At 40.0% G+C, this 16,731-nt stretch overlaps 1 long non-coding RNA gene across 1 annotated transcript; it reads left to right on the top strand.

Moving 5' to 3' along the window:
* Positions 1-16,356, top strand: LOC139596251 (uncharacterized). The gene is made up of 2 exons (XR_011681282.1): positions 1-1,660; positions 1,704-16,356. It is a non-coding gene; the product is annotated as an uncharacterized lncRNA (long non-coding RNA).
* The last annotated feature ends 375 nt before the right edge of the window (positions 16,357-16,731 follow it).

The raw sequence follows: 16,731 nt of genomic DNA, 5'->3' as shown, positions 1-16,731 counted from the left end.
GTGGTGGGGGACCACTAAGTGAGGGAGAACCAATGCTGTGTGGTTTCATGTGATCTCATTTGGACTCCCCCAAAAAGCTAGCTCTCTGTTAAGAGTCAGTAATGACCTGCAAGTGGAAATTCCTCCTGTAGGAAATTACTGCAGCCTCCTGTAGTAATTTTAAAAAACTCATAATGAAATATGAGAGGGAGCAAACTGGTGCTGGCAAAGAGGCAGGCGCAATACGCTGACAGTACTTTTATAAACCAAATTTGCATTATTTCTTGGCTTGTAAGCTATATAAAATATTCTTGCTTTGTCATGTGTTGCAAAATCTGCCACTGTGCATTAATACAAATAGAATAATGGAGCCAAGTCCTGAAATTGCAGCATTAAAGATGGAAAAAAAAATCTTGGCTTGGCGAAATTGCAGAGATACTGTTTAGCTGCCACTGCTGTTTTATTGTTGCAGCTGCATCAGTCACGAGAAGGAGCAAGGGACCATGCACAAGTGGTATGCAGGCTTCTCTTTCTTCCATTGCCTGTTTAACACTGACCGTACAGGCTCAGGAACCCTGTAGCCTCGAGAGCTGCTCAGGAAACCCTTCCTGGGGCCCAGTGTGGAGCCAGTTGTCCCTAGAGAGGAATGTGCTTGTGCAGGAAAATAATGAGGTCTGTATGAAATAGCCTTTGGGGAGGTAAAATAGTATCACTGAATTTGGTGTTGCCACCCTCCTATACTTCTATGAGACCTGGGAGAGAAAGCAGAAATGAGGAAGAAGTTGAAGGGTCAAATATTTAACAGCAGCCATTTGAAGGCTACTTTGTGTTATGTTAATTCAAGGGCTCTTACTGAATCACAGGTAATATAGAATTCTGTATTTAGCTTTGAACCCATTCCATGAGGTGGAATAATGTATTGTCTTCCCACAGGCTATGAGTTACAGCTACAATATGTTCTTTTCTCTGAGCCAGTTTCTAGATGTGATGCTGCTGCTGCCTTTCAGGCTGACTGGACTTTGGATCTTTCTGAAGCGTTGCATGTGCCATAAATCACCCTTGCAGCTTCCACCCCATTTCCTAGAAACCTGGAAACTATAAGCATGAAAGAGGTCAAAGTAGTTTCTCTGGTTCGATATTATTTTTTGACAGCATCAAATGACATGCATTTAATGGAAAGAGATTTTTCCCTGCTCCTGAATTTTGTGCTTTAGGTATTTTTTAAAATAAAGTATTTGAAGAGCAGCTTAGGTCCTGAGATGTAATTTTATTCCAGGCAGTATAACCTCAAGTATACAACTAAGTATTGGTTTCTTCAGTTTACACAATTGCAATCTTACATATTTGAATTGTGTATCTTTGGGGAAAAAAGTGCTGAATGAATAATTCCAGGTGCCAAAAAGCTGGTTGAATTCTCATGGAGCGAATTCCTTGTGAACCAGAATGATCCTGGTGTCAGACAGCATGGCTTTATAAGTCTCTTCTGTGGAAAGCAAAACACTTCTTTTCTTATTCCTCTAAATATTTTGGGAGGGATGGAATAACAGCCTTCCTGTTCTGTGGTGATGGAGAGCATTGAATGAAATGAAGGGCACATTGAACTTAAGGTGGTTAAAGGGGAACATGACTTTTTTGTAAACACCTCACTTCCCTTGGGACAGTAATTTTCATGTTGTTCCAGGTTTTTTTCATGTTGTTCCAGGTTTTTTCCATGTTGTTCCAAGTTTTTTTTTAAAAGGCAAAAAACACAGCTACCCCAGCCACCACACTGGTTTTCCTTGGTGGGTATTTTAAAGATTAAATTAGCTCCAGTTAGAGGTATAGAAAGAGAAGAGATCTGGCTGGTGGTAGCCAGCTGGAGGGGGGATATGTGTGTGTGGAGTTTTTATAATTTATTTTTATATTCTATACTTTTGCCTTTGGCATCACACACTTTTGCACTGGCTTTTTTTTTTTTTAATTGACTGAAGAATCAAAGTAAATAATAGACAGTCTTTGGCTTTACATTTCTTTTAGGCCACTGAATGTGAAGTTAGATTTCAGCATTTCAGTCTTGACAGTGAATTTAAAAATTCATCAGAAGCATTCCTAAGCAACATAAAAATTTACACATAAGTATGACACATTTCATATATCTCAAGCCATAAAGCTAAAGTTCTGGCAGTGTTCAGTGAATGAAAGGTTAATAAAAATTCAGGTGTTAATCTGCTTCTGTTCTAGTTGCATATTCTGGTGCAGTAATGTACTCTTGCTCTTAGGCTGCCTCTAAATGGGAGTCTAGTGCTTCTGGAATTTCATATATCTAGCCTTATACAGACTGACTGGACAGCTGTCAGAGCATTATTGTGCAGGCTTTTAGCTGCCTGTCAGCAAAAGTAACCTCTGCTCATCTGCCCAGGAGCTGCTGCATTCCAGAGGTGTGCAGGGAGAACAGGCAAGTGGGACTGTGGGGCTTTGCCAAAGGCACTTGCAGCAGAACTGCTGCATTTTGTTGGCCTGCTTTCATTGCATTGTCACCTGCTGAAGACATTTCTGTTATCCATTTAATGTGTCAATTAATCCCAAGAGGATTTATGGTATCTGGAAAGGGTTTAAAAAACACAAGTGTTCCTTGAAAGCAAATACTGACCTGAGGCTGGAGAGGTGGCTCAAAATTCTTTTGCCCTGGCTTTTCTGCCTTGTCATAGGAGTAATGACTGGGCAAGAATGGGAATGGCATAACAAACTTTAGAGTTCCAAGAGCTTTTAGGGCCACTTATTTTCCCTATGAAAATAAGCAGTGAAGGAATCTGAGGACTGGGGTAGGGGATCTGTGTGCTGGATGTGCCACACAGCTGTTGTGTGCTCCAGGTGATGGGTGGGAAGAAGAGATCTCTGCACCAGTGGATTTTTGCTGCTCAGGTGACACTGACTGCACCCTTCTGTGCCCTCTCCACAATGTCCTTCTCAGTCCAATGCCCATTTTTCCAAGTGTTAAAAGGCTTCCTCAGACCTGAAAACAGACGAGATGTAATGAGAGCAAGCGTAAGGTTGCTGAAGCAGTAAAGAGGGGCTGATGGCAAGAGCCATGTCTGCAGAGAGGACATGCTGCAAAGATGCTTTGTTGGAAAATCTTATCTTCCATGTCTTGAAGCTTTTCCTTTCTTCATCTCCTGTAGAGAATCAAACAGTGGTTTTGGTTGGAAGAGATGTTAAAGATCATCCAGTTCCCACTCCCTGCCATGGACAGAGACACTAAACCAGGTTGCTCAAAGCCCCATCCAGTCTCTCATTGAACATTTCCAGAGATGAGACATCCACAGGTTCTCTGGGCAAATTATGCTAGTGTTCCACTACCCTCAGAGTAAAGAATTTTTCCTTACATCCAATCTAAATCTTACCCTCTGTCAGTTTAAAGTCATTCTCCCTGGTCCTGTTACTATATGCCCAGGTGAAATGTCCCTCTCCAGCTCTCTTGTAGTTCTCCTTTGTGTACTCAAGGCCACAAGGAAGGTCAGCTTTGAACCTTCTTTGCTCCAGGCTGAATAACCCAGCTCTCTCTCTTTCTTCATAGGAGAGGTGCCCTCTGGTGATCCTTGTAGACTTTTCTGGACCTGCTCCAGCAGGTCCATGTCCTTCCTCTGCTGGGGACCCCAGAGCTGTAAGCAGCACTGCAGGTGGGGTCTCATGAGAGTGAAGCAGAGCTCCCCTCCCTCTCTGCTGCCCACAGTGCTTTGGGTGCAGCCCAGGGTGCCATTGGCTTTTTGGGCTGCAAGGGCACATTGCAGAGCCACGCTGAGCTTCTCATCCATCAACACCCCCAAGTCCTTCCCCTTGGGGTTATTCTAAATCCAGTCTCTGCCCAGCCTGCACTTGTGCTTGGAAGTAAAAGGGCTGTGTGTCTTAGCATAGCTTTTGCAAAGTGCTTTCTCCCTTCTTGTGGTCATTATGGAACAGATAAACCACTGTGGAATGTAACCTGGGAGATAAATTTGTCTTGGGAAGGGAACAGTCTAGCTCACTCTGTGGTCTTTGTTTTCCTTTTGCTTCTGTACTTTGCATCCAAGTGGGCTTTGGCAACAAACAGTCCCCTTCTATGCCTGCAGCATGTGCCAGGCTTTATAATCCATCCAATGTTCCCAGCTATTCAGCAACTGAATAAGGTCAGAAGAAATGCTTTGTATTGCTAAAATCCTGTTCTTCTGCATATAATTTCAGTGTCCCATTCCTTTAAAATGCAGATGACTTCCCCATCAAAAATCTAGTCCATCACACAAAAAAAAAAAATTGGAGTAGGCCTTACATAGGCTGAATGATTGTTTATTTTCGGATGAAGATGAAAAAGAGAAGAAAAATGCTTGGCTTCTTCATGGTGCAAAAAGGCAAGCAAAAATATTTGAATAGTAACTCATGGCCAAATAATTCCACAGTTATCAAAGTGATCATTGTTTGGTGAAATCATCAAAAAAGAAACTATATAGACATTTGAACATAAACATAAGGAAAAGTAAAAAAAAAATTGCTGACTCTTTTCTCTCTCTGACTCCTTTTGTGGAGATTGAGATTCCTTTTTCTTGGCAAGTCTGATGATGAACCACTTGTTAATTAAGTGGTTGGAAGGTATAGTTAGAGGAGTTTGGAGTCTGAGACAGCTCAGCATGGAATGTTGTGGTGTGATGTAATAGCCTGTCTCAGTATCCCGGTTCTTTCCCCAGGTGTGCCAATACCCTCTCCCTTCCCCTCCCTTGCCCCTGCTGAGTGCTGTCTGTCAATCTTGGCATTCCAGCAAGGGCGTCGTGTGATTGGCAGAGTTCAAAAGATGCCTCTCAGCCCTGGGGACATTGGGCCATCCCGGTGCCATTTGTCCCCTGAGACTCCCCCCCTTACCTGGTTGGTGGGACCCCTACCCCTGCCCTCCCCCTCTCCCTGGGGTTAAAAGACGCAGCAGCCACGCGGTTCGTGGTTCTGTTGGAGCTGTTGCTGCATTCAGAGGCCTGTGTGCCTGGAATAAAGCTCTGGATCAAAACCCTCCAGCAGAACCCGACTCCTTTTCCTTCACCTCGCCTTGAAGCCTCTCTGCCAGAGGTAAACCTGAGCTCCTGCTTGCCTGGACTGGTCCCATGCACCCAGCATCCAGCCAGCCAAAGGTGTCTCTGAGGTGAAACCACCACAGCTGCCGCCTCTGGTCAAGCAGCAAGGCCAGACGAGCCCAGGCACGTTCCATCCAGCTATATTGGTATTTAATTCCAATAATGGAGGAAACCACCTCCATGATCAACCTTGTCAGCTTTTGGCACCTTAATTAAAAGTTATCTTTGACAGTGTGAAGGCAGCTCAATTGCTGGGAAAGTGGACACTGAGCATTTTGTTGTCATTTGGGAACAAGTGTACTGAAGGGATCAGCAGCCAATCCTGCTTCCACCAGGAAGGGACCACAGTGGGAATTGCGATACAGCGGCTCGGAGCATCGGGACAGATCCGGATCAAGGATCACTTCCCATGGTGAGACAGCTCAGGGCTACAAAACTGCAGCCCTGCTTGAAGTTCCATGTGATCCTGTGCCAGCCACTCTGTCATCTCACACTTCTGGTCTCTGTCACATCTTTTGCCTTTCTTTCTGACATTTGAGCTACGTAGGGTGGCAGTGATCTCAGTCTGTGCGCTCTGTCCCTAGCAGGGTGTGTGGTGGTCAAAGTGGGGCAGTGAAGTCCTCATCACTGGGAAAACGGTGACTTAGATGTAGACAAGTGGAAAAGGTTGAGTGCTTATTGGAAGAACTGATTTTTGCTTTGCCCAAGTTATTTAACATTAACTGTCTTTAATGAAAAGTCTATGAGAAAAAAGGAAGACATACTAGTTTGAGGGGGAAGAAAAGTAATTGTCTCCCGCACTGTCCTGTCATAGTTATATAAAAAATAGTATAATTGATTACACCAAACAATAGTTTTTTTTTTTTGCTTGGTTGCTGAACCAACTCATTTAAAAAGATCTGTAATTTAAGACCCTTTGAGCTTTTTTTTTTTTTTTTGACTCAATGTTTCATTTGATTTGGAGGAGTTAATTCTTTTGCATCTAATTAAACTTAGACTGGTTTGACATTAAAAAAAAGTTTCACAATGAAAAAGTATTTTTTTAAGAATATGTTGAAATGCAAGATTTCAGCATCATTGGAAACAAGAAGCTCTCAGAAAATTTCACAATGAAATATGCACTGTTCCAAAATCCCTCCTGCCTTTTTTGTTTTGTTTTTGTTCAGTTTGTTTGTTTTGTAGAATATTCCCACCAACTGTGGGCTGGACTCAGATATAGTTTCTCTCTCTGTCACAGCTTTTTTCAATGAATTTTCTATTCACAAAAAATTGTTCTCATCTGGTTTTAGCTGTATTCTTTGGACAATGCTCATTTTCCTTGGAGAAGTCAGAGAAAAAAAAAGGAAAATCTTTGTCCCTTCCATGATTGCTGTAATGGATCCATTGATGTCCGTGACACTTTACCAATCACTCAGGTTATTGGTAAAGAGAAATGAATTATCTACTTTGTTCAAGGCAGAAAATGAAAAGCAGTTACCAGAAAATCACATCCTGGTAAAGGAAGTGAGTCCATTTTAACAAGTTTATGAGGGAGAGCTTCATTATGAAGCATAAAAAAAGAAAACACATGAAAAGCCTGTTGGACCCCATCTGTTCATATGATTTCTCTGATGGGAATCTAACTGAAGGCTGATCAGAGAGAAATTCATTGTTTCTTTTAAGTAATAATTACAAATGGGTATGTGTGTTCTTCAATAATTAGCAAGTATGTTTTGAATAGAGTACTCTTCAGAAAATAAACTTGCGCCAACCAGTAACTACTTAATGGCTGGTAAACTGTAGTGTTCTTAAATGGATGTCTCAGCTCAAGAGGGAATGTTACAATATTATTACTTAATATTCATGCTGTTTAGTCTAGAGAAGAGAAGGCTTGGGCAGTTAGAATAATCTTGTTGTATATGAAAGCCTTTTGCAAGAAAACTATAGGTTTGTGGTTTTTTCCTGTACTGTTTAGGGCACAAAGCTCAAGCCAAGGAGATTGAAGATGAAGGGCTGGTGGTAGAAGTGGCTCAAGAATTCCTCCTGTTTGCCTGGGGCCCCTTGCTCAGCTCCAGCTGCTCGCTATCTCAGTCATGCTGAACCAAATCTGTGTAAAGGTAGAGCAGATTGCTGCAATGACCCAGGTTTAGAATAACAATAATAATTCTCTGCTGAGTGGGAGAAGGGAGGTGTGAGCCTGAGCAGTTGAAAAGGCCCTGAATCACTGTCTTGATGGAGACCCAACTCTTTTTTCAGTGACTCCATACTTGCAGCAGCAGACCAAATTACAGAATCACAAAATCAGTGAGGCTGGAAAACACCTCTGACCAGGACCATTGAGTCTGACCTATGACTTGCATAATTTTTCAGTTTAGTGGGGGTAGGAAAATGTGCTCCACTGAGATTGTGACTCTGTGGCTTCAGTAAGGACTTCACTGGGCTACCTACCTGTGTCCAGAGGTGTCCCTGGCCTCAGAAGTTGAGTTGTGCCAAGGATAAAACAGCTGGATGATGGGACCCAGCCTTGTACATTGCATTGCTGTTGTCACTCTGTCTTGACTCAAAGGGAGGAGTGCATGTACTTGGTGGTATGGGCCAGTATTTTTCCATGGAAAAGGAAGAAGGACTTTTGAGATAAAACTGGGAATACATGTCAATAAAAAGTGAAATAATTTTTTACTCAGTAAAACGGTCCTTGGGAACTTGAGTGAGACACAGGGACAATCTGCCATGAGAGCAAATTCTACAGCTACTACCAGTCTTCGATGTATTTGCCTAATTTTTCTTGCTAAGGATGATTTTTGGTATGTGAGCATTACACAAACATAATTTGTCTTGCACTCAGCACAGTTGTAAGGAATCACTAATAATCCTATTTCCTCTCTGATTTTAATAGTCAAAGTGCAATCAATCCCCTTCTTTTTGATCTTTTCAATTTATCATGCACATATTTGCATGTAGTACTGAGATTTTTTTTTTTATAGTTTGTTATCATATATCTATTAACATTTTAATTATGTAAATAGAGGTGAGCTGGACTACTGAAAGGAAATCCTGAGCCTTACCTGTATGTGTTTCATCTGCCAGAAGCAATGTATTTTTATGGCTCTGAGTTAGTCTTTTTTTTTTTTTTTTTTTTTTTTCCCCTGGAAGCTTTCTTCCAGAGGAAATTTCCAAATCCTGCCCTTCCATTGTGATTGTGAACGGGTTTTGGTTTTGTTTCAATTTCCATGGCAACAGAAAAATTTGTTTTCTGACAGTGTTTGAATACAAAAGTCTAATTTCCCTGGGCTCTTTTGAACACATCAGTTTACATTTTTATCCCCTCAAGTGTTTTGAACCCCTGTCCTTTCACCCCTTGAAAGTTAGGGGGTTTAGTTCTTTTAGTTCTGTGAAATCTCTTTTTCCTTAGTCAGGACAGACAGGGTTTTTTTTCCATACTTTCTTTATTTTTCAGATACAGTTTGGTTCAGTGTGCTGATAGCAGAAATACAAGCCACATTTTATACTTAGGAGTTCAATTCTTTCCTTAGAGGAAATTATTACTTTTTAGATTACTTCTAAGCACAGAATTTACTTCAAATCTAGTTTCAAGATTGTGGAATATAACCATTTTAATTTTAAAGTCAGGACCTAACTTTCTTTGTTGTGTTTTCCGTAAATTCATGTATCTTACATTGTTTGACATGTTCACCAGCCAGTCCATGAGTGTGCTTGAAGAGTGCCAGCTACATAATCATTAAACTTTGCACTGAGTCTCCTGTGATTTTCAACAAAATACTTAAATTAATTCCTGAATAGATGCCAGACATCTGTGGTTTTCAGACCTTCATCATTCACTGTATAAAGGATGATTGCATTTAACATCTGACATCACCTGAGCCACCTAATTATCTTAAGTACAAGAAAACTTCAAGATCCATGGTTTAAATTCAAGGAGCCTCTAAAGTTTGAATGTGAAAGATGGATAGGAGAAAGTCAGGGACATGACAGTCTTACTCTTCTGTCCTTTGCCTACCTGTTTAGCTCCTTCCACAAGCATCAGTGAAATAAGTTCCATCTCTGTGTCCCACCAGCCAGTATTTAATCTGTGAATCATGCTGTAAATGCTGTTGTACCTCTCTGAGCCTGGCCAGTTTTCTTGCTCAGTTCCTTTCCAGCTGAGCTGAAATACATACATGGCTCCTTAATTGGAGAGAAAGATATTTCTAATAGGTCCCCAAACCTTCCCCTACTCATTACCCCTTCTCTGTCTAACCAAATCACGGCAGCACTCATAGCACTGAGTCTGCTCCTGTGCAGATCTACTTCCTGCCTCACTAAAGGAGAGAAGAGCCAGCAGCCCTGACATGTGAGTTACTGGCAACAGGATAAAGCCCAGAGTGAATTAATGGGGCAGTGCAAACCTTTGAGCTCTGCTTTGTCACCACAACAATCATAGAATTAAGGGAAAAACCGAAAAAATGGATCTGCTTGGAATACAGCTTCTGGGGATAGATTGCCTCTTCAGAGGACAGCTGGTACCCACAACAGGCATTTCCAGGTGCTTCCTAACTTTTAGAGATTGTTGTGCTGATAGAAGGTAACTTTCATTTCATTAAGGCATTAATAAGATTTAACTTCCAGCATTGCCTATTTGGGCAGTTATATGCAGTCTTTTTTATTTATAGTCTTTTGCTATATTTATCCATGCCTTTGGTGTAGTTGCTTATTATTAATAGATGTTTATATTATATAGACTTTGTTGATTCTGATACAAATGAGTTTTCTGTTAATGTTGAGATCTGAGCTTAATAATGCACTCTGCACTACTGTTTGAAAGTCATGATAAAGCTTCTCTGCAATTTTATTTTTTGCTCTCAGTGAAATATAACCAGCTTGCATTCATTACCAGCTTAGATATTTATAACTGTATCTGATTTGTTTTTCTTAGTTGTTAGATCTTTTATTGCTTTTCTTGCATGGATTATCTGAGAAAATTGCATAGGCTCTAAGTTGTGGGAAGAGTCAATCCTTATATATTAATACGTGCCAAGCAAACCTATCATGTCACTCAGCTGATTTGAGAGTTGTTTTTCTTTTAGATAAATGTTTTTAAGTCTGTATCTATTTATGACTTTAGCCCCTTGTGAATGGTTACTGGAGGTCATCTGTTGTTGGTTCAGAAGTATCCGTTAATCATGCAGGAAAGGGAGCATGGGTGAAACATAAGGATTTCTTCCTGTGGGAAAGTGAGCAATCATTTTTGTTCTAAATTAGTTCACTAGAAACTGTGAAACTGTAGTCCAGTCCATGCCTTTGTAAACATTTAAAATAACAATTCCAATTTCTGAAGGTGTAAAGAAACAACTATTTTTCCAGTGTCTATTCCTATTCAGTCATAAAACTTTTCCCTTAAGGAATATTGGGAAGCCATTTACAGTATAACATCAAATGCCAGCAAAAAATATACTGCTTCTTTTGCTTAAGTATCTAATGATTTTTGATGCTTCATTTCCATCTCTTTACATATTCAGGTAGGTGTTGCTCAAATGATTCTTAAACCCCAGAATTTTCATTGTGTACCAAATGAATGTGTACCTTTAATAAATACTGTATGCGTTAGAATAATTACGAATACTTCGTATGAAAACATCTTTATTTTTACCTGACCCTTGCTTAAAAATGTTCTATCACACTACAAAGCTGAAGCTGTGGTGGCTGTGAAGGACAGACAGACGTCCTCCTCTCAGCAACACAAGCCTATGGACTTCAAATGGACTTGAGCTGAAAGAAAACCAGAATCTGCAGCCCAGTCTGAGCCCTGTGGCAGGACAAGGGGGAAGGACTTCTCTTCCCAGGCTGGGAATGAGCTGATTGTTTTTGGAGGTCACTGGTGAACAAAGGCACTGTGTAGTCCTCCTGCTAGAGGAGGTCTTGCTTGAAAGCTGGTGGCTAGGTTTGGGAAGCCCAGGACAAAGCCTCTGCCAGGCTGAAGCTGAGAGGAGGGCAAGGTGCAAGGGCAGAGGTCTGGAGTGAGGTGATGGAGAGTTAGTTATTCAAGCACTTCTTCCTCTGTCAATTCTTTAGAGTGGCGCATGTACTCGGGAACCAAAGAGTGATATCAGGAGTTAATTGTCCGTGAACAAGAAAATCAATTTGTAATTATTTTACAAACTGCAGTCTTTTCAGAACTTTTCTTGTTAGCTGCCATCTACAGTAGAAAAACTGCTTGAATTTTACTGTTGGTACAAAGACCATCGCAGATTTACAGTTGAAACCAAGAGGGATGAGGAGCCCAAGTAGTCATAGTTTGGTCATTATAAGAATCCCTATACTACAGACTACTCCAGTCCTTCTGTTTCTGATCCCTCTGGATGGGAAGTGTTTGTAAATTTGGTTTTGGAAAGGTCCAGTGTCCTAGGCAATCATGATTCCTACATCTTCTCTCAACAGAGAAGAATATTAAAGCTGTCCCACAGGACACGTTGGCTTTCCAGGGGAAGGGCATTATGGCTTACTGTAATACTGTCTGGGAAACAAAACCAGATCTACTACTCTTCTATATCCCTCTTTTAATGAAATTTGTCTCTAAATCCTTTTAATCTTTTCTTTTTCCTGGGTTTTTTTGTTTGTTTTTTTTTTTTTCTTTCCTGAGAGAGTGTGGATAGCAGCACTCTATCAGCATTAGAAAAATACAATTTTTGTTTACTTTGTTACTTTTTGACAGCTGGCTTTGACAAAACAATGGATTGATTTTATCTGGTCAACAAATTATTTCCATTCATCTGCAGCCACGGAAACCTGCTTGGATCTTGGAAACGCATCTGGTCCCAGTTTCAAACTGAATTGTCTCATTTTTATTTGACATGAGTGAGCAGGGACACTCAGATCATAATTTCATTTCTGTGCATCACAATCCACTCTTCCCAGTCCTCTTCCATTCCCAAAACAAACTTTTGTATTTCTCAACTGTAGCTATTGGTTCTAAATTTTCTGGAGGGTATTTATGGCACAGAATACCTGTTCAGGGAAACATGCCTCCTTCAGTGAATTCCTATTTGTGTGCATAAGCTTTCCTTGGAAACACTGATGTTGGATTTAATTCCTGATATTATCAGTGAACTTCTCTTTATGCCCAGTGACTGCCATTCTATGCAAGGTTCTTTTGACTGTGTAGATAATAGTAGAGAATAAGAAGGTATTTTACAAGAGTTTGCTATTTGGATCTGGCAGCCTTTTCCATTAGTTAACACTCATCTTTGTGAGCTTCCCAGAGACTCCCATTTTTAGGAACAAAATGGTCTCAGTAAGTTGCTGACTAAGCAGTGGTTGGAACAGACCTCTAGTTGACCTCTATGAACATCACAGATATTCTTGGTCACAGAAAGTCTGAAGGTTCGTGCCTGGGATGCTTTCATTAGACACCATCCTTGTAGCCTAATTGATTGCAATTAACTTTTGCTCTCAAAACACAGGGCAGAGACCCCAGCTGAGCTTCTCTGGAGGTCAGAGTTAGTGAAGACATGGAAAAAGCAGCTGGTAGCAGACAGCTACTAAAAAAAATGAAACCTTGTTCCTGGTCGGAGCCTGAGCTGTGACGAGGTGGTGGCAGAGGAGGAGTCACTGACCCCTCTGGGATCTTGGCATCCTGTCCTGAGCTTACCAGCATTTGTCAGCTGTACTGGCTGCTACATTTCATTTCACTTCAAGACAAGGCATTTCCTTTAAGAACTGTTCTGATGAGTGCAATTCCTGTTGGAGTGACTGAGTCTGAGTGCAGTGACTGCTAAACTGCCCTGGGAATGGCTCGTTAGCCTGGAGAGCAGATATGAGATTCAGCAGTAGCTAGTGGCAGTCCTTCTAACTCCTCACCTGACAAACACCCAGCCCATGGCTAAAGGAGATAGAAGGAGTATGAGTTAAGAAACCTGGTGATTATAAATAAATCAGACTGTAATACATTTTTTGTTTTTCTTTGGTATTACTGATAGTTACTGGTGTGTCCATTGCTTATCAATATAAGCAGCAAGATATATTTTTTACTAAAGGGTTTTGAGACTCAGTAAAATGAATATTTTAAGTTTGTTAAACAGGTTTTCACTTAATAACACTTACTTACCTGATAGAATGGAGTAAAATTTTCTTTTCTCTATTTCCTTACATCTGCTCTGCAGGGCTGACAAACTGACCTTCTGTAGCCTGCCTAGTAAAGGGGAGACTTGGTATACATTAGCTTTAAAAATTTTACAGATTAATGTGATTTCTGCAAGAGATTTTAGGCAGTGTTTTTTCTACATTCTCTAAAAAAAAGAACAGAATTATTTTGAGAAAAAAATGTTGAAAAAGACTGGAGTGTTTGCTTTTCATCTGAGACATCCAGACTTTTTATTTGCAGAATTAAAATATTTTTAGAGGCACACACCCCTTCATGAAGCTGATTTACAACTGATATGTCCAAGAATGTACATTAACACCCTTCTCCAGAGGGTCACTGTGTATCATCAAGAAAAATAACTTCAATTATTTTGAGATTGGCTAATATGTCTCAAAGTCATAATGAATCTCTGACTGGATGTGAATACTTTTTAATGTTTTCCTTTGGTTGGTTGGATAGGAGATCCACTAGTTAAAAATTCTAAGCACTTTGTTTGAAAATAATGTTTCACAGTGATCTTTTGACTTCTGTGGCCATGAGAGAGATTTTTTCTAAGCAGTCTGGTGCATTAGTGCTCATAACTCTAGTTTGTGCCTGTGATTATTTCTTGGTGCTGACTCAAGCAAGAGATCATAAAATCAAAATACAAAGCTTTTAGCTGTACTGGTGGCCAACTGGAAATCAACATCTTCACTGGATAGAGACTGGACTAAGTGACAAATGCATCTGACTAAAAATTGGATAAAATCTCCCAGAAGATGGCAGTGCACCTATGAGTAGTGTTCTGCCAACTTGGCAATTTATATAATTTCTAGCTGTTTTTTTCTTTTCCACAATATTGAGTGCAATAACAAAACAAATAATGACATCAGCTACACTCTGTGTGTGTGGATACTGATGGTACTTTTGATCTTGAAATCTGGACTGAGGTGCTAGTAATTCCCAAGGACCTGTCCTGCAGGGATGGTGATGGACTGGATAATTTTGGGTAGGTTGACAAGTTGCTCAGCACTTTGTTACACTCACCAGCACCACAAAGATCCCCTTTCCCTTGGAATCCTTCAGATAATTCCCATGCAAAACCCACTGACTATATCCAGAGCTTTAAAAGATGTCTGAGTTCTCAAAGTGTCATTTCTTTCAGAGAAATGGATATTGTACGATAAGAGTTACTAATAAGTGGAACAAATTATGAGGCTTAAAATCTGGCCATGTTACATCTTTGCTCCACTGCTTCTCATGAAAGAATTTCTTCATTCTTTGATGAGAAGCAGTGGATAGGGATCAAAAGCATATGTTCAAAAATACCAAAAGGTATTTCTTCTATGTTAGTAGTAGTCTAAGAGCAATCAGTAATTGCTGTAAGTTTAGGGAAATTTCCAATTCACTTTCCTAAGCAGGAGTCTAAGTGTGGATTTTTAAATGTGATCAAACTTGTTTGACTATTTAACCTTTCAAAAATTGATCCAGCACTTACAATTTTATTTATTTTAGAATTAGTTGTAGGGAATGGCAATATCTCTTTTTAAGAATTCATCTTAATTTATAGCTATAATTTGCCAACAAAACCCAGTAGTTGTTCTGTAGTAATCATCTTATGAGCTGTTTGATATGCATATTTCCATGAATAAACAATTTTTGAATTTGTTTATGTAATGCACCTGAATGAAGAGATGTTTTTAAGGAGTAGAGAAGGAAAAAAGGAGGTTTTAGACACATAACAATGCTTACATCTAAATTTTGAAAATAAACTTTACCATCTCCATCTGTCTTATCCAGAATTACTACCAGAAAGCTAAAGAACATTTAAATATTTATTCTCTGTAGCTTAGTCTGAGAAAAGTTACATGATGGCTCATTTGTAACCATTTATTTAGTTTTCCAAACAGCAAAAATTCACTAGCACTAAAAAAAAAAAAAAAAATTTAGAATTGCAGCTCTTTCTTTAACATAAAGAAGAGATAAAAAATGATTGTGTGCTCTTATTCTGCAGTCAGATATAATTGCATATGCTTGTCCTACTACTTAGACCCTGTGGATGCTAAAAATTTTTTTAATTGTACTAAATTAATATAAGCTGCATCATTTCCTTTGCACAAAGCATAAAAATAAGCAAGGAGGTTAAATTTAGTGCTTTTTTGTTGGTTTTACTGTAATTTCAGTTTTCTCCTCCTCCAGTAAGTCATAGATGCTGCAAGATACATTGGGTTTTTAATTCTTTAGATGTCAGATGTCCATTTAAAATGTGTGTTTGTTTTGAGTTTGTTTTGTCATAGAGCATCTTTAGTCTCTTTTAGGGCCCACCAGTGATTGAACCTGTCTTGACCATAAACTGAGGCAAAATCTTCCTCAGCCCCTGAAGAGACCCAGCAGCACCTTCCCATTCCAGTGGCCAGCAGAGCAGCGTAGCCCATCTTTGATGGCCAAAATCACAATCCATAACTTGTGTGAGGAGGGCAGCAGTGATGGATATGATCCATTCACCAGTAGAACCTGTTGCCAATACCCACTTCTCCATCTAATAATGCACCTTTCACTGCTGGCAAGCATCCTTCTCCCTTGTCAGGAGAGGGCTCACATGAAATCACAAATCTCCCTTTTTAGCATCACTTTCCTGGTGCTTGCATGACTCGCAGTGCTCATGTGACTGATGGAGCTTCTGGGTTCTTGCAGCTGCTCAAATTGTAACTGCTGCCATTTGCTGCTGCCTTGGTGTATTCTGGATGTGCTCTGACATGTAAATGATGCTGCTTGCTATTTCCTTGTTCCTACTGTTTAAAATCTCAATAAAACTGGAAAATGCCACTATACAAACTGCAAATATCTCAGCTGACTATTCCACAAGCTACCTCAGCACAAATAAAATGTTGTCTTTTCTTTCTTTGTGTATTTTCCCCTGTGTTAGTGAATTGTCCATCTTTAATGTCACTGCTGAGGTAAACCCAACCTTGTTATTTGGTCTACAACAGTGTTATTCTGGGCCAAATTCTGGAACCTTTATGAAAGCAAATCTATCTATTTATATTTAGGGACAATAAAGACAGTACTAAAAATGAAGGATCACAGTATGGGATTTTCAGGAGGGTCAGTGACTCTCAGAGCATTTTTCTTTCATTTGTTTTGTGAACTGTGTATGACTTATCAATAAAGCTGCTGTACTAACTGTAATTAAACTATTAAAACTGTCTTCTACCACAGGCTAATGGTGATTAAGTTTTCCCCAGTGTATGCACTTAGCATACTGAACTTCACCTGATACTTTCTTGCAGCAGTACCTGTGTAGTGTTGTGTGTTTTGAGGGGTTTTAGAGTGATTTCATATCCAGCCACATTTTGCCTGCCTTGTAGCTAATATGGATCTGCCTGTCTTTGCCAAATGCCTGAACTTCAGTTAATGGGACACCTTGAAACTGTGAACTGTTTTGGAGTCTTTCTGACAGTTCAGTCCCAGCTTTGTGGATAAGACAGGAAAATGGGGGAAGTTGGCTGCAGTCTTTTTGCAATATTTAACAGTAACTAATAGCCTGATGCTTCCAGTGCTCCCCTAGGAAGCAGGAAAGCCAAGTCT

The sequence above is a fragment of the Agelaius tricolor genome, unplaced genomic scaffold (assembly GCF_023055355.1).
Source record: "Agelaius tricolor isolate 1412-34295 unplaced genomic scaffold, bAgeTri1.0.p SCAF_1, whole genome shotgun sequence".
Classification (NCBI taxonomy): Eukaryota; Metazoa; Chordata; class Aves; order Passeriformes; family Icteridae; genus Agelaius; species Agelaius tricolor.
Note: the sequence above shows the minus strand (reverse complement) of the source record. Positions and strands in the feature narration are given on the sequence as shown.